The sequence below is a fragment of the Elephantulus edwardii genome, unplaced genomic scaffold, assembly GCF_000299155.1.
Source record: "Elephantulus edwardii isolate Elephantulus edwardi_28Jun2011 unplaced genomic scaffold, EleEdw1.0 scaffold00079, whole genome shotgun sequence".
In the NCBI taxonomy this organism is placed as follows: Eukaryota; Metazoa; Chordata; class Mammalia; order Macroscelidea; family Macroscelididae; genus Elephantulus; species Elephantulus edwardii.
In genome coordinates, this window is record NW_006399829.1 from 8,171,185 (window position 1) to 8,175,575 (window position 4,391).

Consider the following 4,391-nt stretch of genomic DNA (forward strand, 5'->3'; position numbering starts at 1 on the left):
TGAAGAGATTGAACTTGTAAACAGCTTTAGTTTGCTTGGCTCCACAATCTCTTGGCACCAGTAGCCAGGAAATTAAAAGACATATTGCACTGGGAAAGTCTGCTGTCAGAGACTTCTCCAAAGTACTGAAGAGTAACGACATCAATCTGGAGACTAAGGTGTGCCTGATACAGGCCATGGTCTTTGCAATCACTTGCTATGCACCACAAAGCTGGGCATGATGATGGGAGAATTGATGACTCTGAGCTGTGATGTTGAATATACCATGAACTGCTAAGAGAATGAACAGGTTCATCCTGGAGAGGGTTAAACCAGGCTGCTTCTTGGAGGCAGGGATTCTAAAGCTTCGTCTGACATACTTTGGACATGTTGCAAGGAGGAACCAGTCATTGGAGAGGGATGTCATGCTTGGAAGGGTGGAGGGACAGCACAGGATAGGAAGACCCTCAATGAGATGGATTGATTCAGTGACTGGGGTAGTCGGGGATAGGGTGTCAGAGACAATAAGATTGGCACAGGACAGAGCAGGGTTTAGGGCTGTTGTACATAGGGTCGCTATGAGACCAGGCAACTCGACAGCACATAACAACAATATTTAAGAAAGCTCATTCTCTGCATCAAAGACATACATGGAATTGGATATGCACATACTCACTGGTGGCACAATGCTGGTCTTTCGAAGATCTCATTACAAAGCTAATCCAAGCTCTTCCTGAACACTCTACATTTCAAAATCAGCAGGTGTCCTTGGTGATAAATGAGGAGTGATGAGAGAACACCATGAAAATTTATGTTCCTCTTTAATGGTCTAATTGTTGATCATTTTAAATTGTTATTAACTTCCATGTCAGTAATTCTTGATATCATATGCTACACTTGACTAGGAAGAGAATAGATAATCATACACCAGAGATAACCAAGCATGATCTTTTGGTCATTAGTTTTATCTTCCCAATTTTTCTCCTTAACAAGAGATATTATATACATCAACGTTATCTATTTTCTATGGGACACATGAATATGTAAGAAAATTCCCAAAGATGCAAAAAACTGAAAAAAAAACCAGAGGTCACAGAAAATGTGCTTATGAAAAATGAGCTGCATAACCAAGGTAAATTTTTTTTTTAAAAATTTAATTTCAATTTTAAAATGGCTACTACATTAAAGAGTTATGACACCAACTGGTCCAAGGGAGAAAAATGGGAAATCTCTTTCCATATAACTTACATGCTCTGAAAACCCAGTGGAGGGCTGGCTAGTAGTCATTTCTGACTTTACAGCACATAACAACCCTATAGACTCTAATGGAGGTGTGCTGCGAACCCATAGGTGATCTCTCCGGCAGTTCAAATCCACAGATCAGTTCCACAGATGAATGATGGGCAAATTCTCTCCATGAAGTTTACAGACTCAGAAAATCTGCTGGAGAGTCATCTATGAGTCAGTTTCAACTCGATAACAATGAGTTGGACAATGAATTAGAAAGATCAACGAAGAACACATGGCTTTGAATTGGGGAGGTGGTGAAGAGTATTGAGTATCACATGGACTTCCAAATGAACAATTCTGGAGGCAGGGTAAAGAAAGGTTCTGATCTGTTGTCCATAAAAGGTTGCTACGAGTTGTGGTCAACTCGAGGGCACCCAGCAACATGTATTTAAGATTTATAAATTCTTAGAGCAGTCTTTCAAGGAAAATATTAAACTTATTTACATATTAGAAAACAGACACAGTGAGATTACAAAACCTGGTGAATGACTGAATACAAAACCAATTTGCTCTGTAACCTTTCAAAGCACAACAAAAAGTTAAAAAAAAAAAACACCCACCAAGAACTTTCTGAACGCAACAAAGGTTAAAGTATCAGCCTTTAAATTTTTATTTTTTGTTGAAAATTTATTGACATACTGGCAGATTCACATGCAGTTGTAAGAAGTAACATTAAGAGTACCACGTACCCTGTACCTCTTTATCCCCAACGTTATCTTGCAAAACTACAGGATAATATCACAGCCATGAAAATGATGTTGATACCATCTACCAGCTTGGCTCATATTTTCCTAGTTCTACTTGCACACATATGTTCTACACAATTTTAAATAATGCTTAGGTTCAAATGCTCACTCTTCCAATGAGGACATTTTATGTAGCCATACCCTCCTTCCTCGTATTTTTCCTTCCAGGTCCCTAAATCCTGGCAACCATTTATAAAATGTTGCCATTGCAAAATGTTACCTAAGTGAAATCAAGCAGTATGCTATTATGGGGGTTATGGTTTTTATACTCGATATAATTTCCAGAATATTCATCCCGGCTATTGTGCGTATCAATAGGTCATTCCCTTTTTATAGCTGAGTAGTTTTCCATATTACAACTGTACAGGCTTGTTTAACTATTCATTCACTAAATGACATCTGAGCTGATTCCACTTTTCACTTTTATGAATCAAGTTGCTACTAACATTTGTGTACAGGTCTTTGTATGAGCATAAGCTTTACTTCCTTGTGATAACTGCCCAACACTACAACAGATGGACTCTATTCTATCACATACTGCTTGATAAGACATCATTTTTCAGAGTATTATGCCAACTTTTGACGTTCTTGGGTAACTCATACAGTTAAATGCATAACAACTAGCCAAAAGTTTGGTAATGTGAATGCACCCAGTAAATGCTTCAGAAGACACACTGGTAATCTGTTTCTTAAAGATGAAATCTTAAAAACTCGATGGAGTTAAAAAACTCATGACTTAAAAATTCTATTGACAAACATCTAGTGAGATTGGTTTACTGGGTTTGAAGACATAGCACCATAGTCATGTTGGACTATTCAATGCATTGGCATAATATAGTTGATAAAGTATATGCCCACAGTGGTGACTAATGTCTGGGCTCTTAACAGCTTCCTAGAAATCATCTTAAATATAACTATTGGTCTCTATTCATCCAGAACAAAGGAGAAAGAGGGGGGAAAAGACTTAGAGAAGAAAGTGGTCTACAGGACTTATAGTATGCAGAAACCATGGCCTTGCCTATTCTCAAACCAGAAGAATTCTGATCAGGGCCACAATAAATAGATCTTGATAAAAGATGTGAACTCACATTTGCAAAAAGGCAAGAATTACTTCCCTGAGAATACCACTTTAAGGTATTTTTTAAACTCTAAACCAAAATCATCTTTTGAGGTCATCTTTTAGAAAGATTGGCTCATAAAATAAATATAAGTCAGGACTAATGAGCTCCTTTTCAAAATCATCTCTATAAGGCCAAATGACCCAAAATTACTGAGACTGGATGGGAACAGAGAAACTAGGATATTAAAAAGATGGTACAACTAGAAGAGGATGAATGAGAATGGTGACATACTGTGAAAAATACAACCAATAACAATGAATAATTTGTGTAAAAATTATTAGATGGGAGTCTGATTTTCTATGTAAACTCCCACCAGACACACAATAAAATAGTATTAAGAACAAAAAACCCCACCCAACCATACCAATAACCCTATGGATCACTGAAGTGAACTCAAAGGCAACTAACAACAGTATGCATTCCACAGCCATGTAGGAATGATGTGCCGTCTGCATCATCACTAGTAGTTGGTGCTGCCACTGGTTTGCAGTGTGTGTGTGTGTGTGTGTGTGTGTTCTTTTTCTCCATTTTAGCCATCTTGATAGATATACAGTGATATCTTACTGTTGTTTTCCTTCTCCTGATTACTAGTGATGTTGATTGTCTTTTTATGCCTTTTGCATTTACTTTTATCCTCCTATTTAGAACTGAGATTATTAGTAGTAGTATTATTAGTAGATAAAAGCAGCCTTGGTTTTTAAAGACCTATTGTCATATTCTCTCCATTGAAACTGCAGTTCTTCTTTCTTAAATATCTAAATTATAATACAAGAACCTTCACTAATTTTCTTTATTCAGAACTGCAGTTATTACAAAGATGTTGTAACAGATACTGCATTTATAATACTTCTTCGAAAACATTTTAACATGAAAAGCTACTGCTAAGATGAATAGTTAAACTCCTATGTATCCATCATCCCCAGATTAAATAACCAGCAAAGTTTAAGTAGAATATTTTACCTGTATTTTCTAATTTTTTTCCTGTTGTGTACCGTTAAGTCAGATCTGACTGGCACAGGAGGAAATCACCCCTCCTTCTCTAGCGGACCAGCTGGTGGATTCGAACCAGGAACCTTCAGGATTGCAGCACACCTTCTTGCCACTAGGCTACCAGAGCTCCCTTACATTTTCTAATTTTTCTTATGTTACTCAGATGCTTCTGAGGCCAACTCCTTGGGTATCTATTTGGTACTGAAAATATATTTTAGAGAAAACTTCTTAAAAAACTTATTTTACCATAAGTCTGGATTTGTCT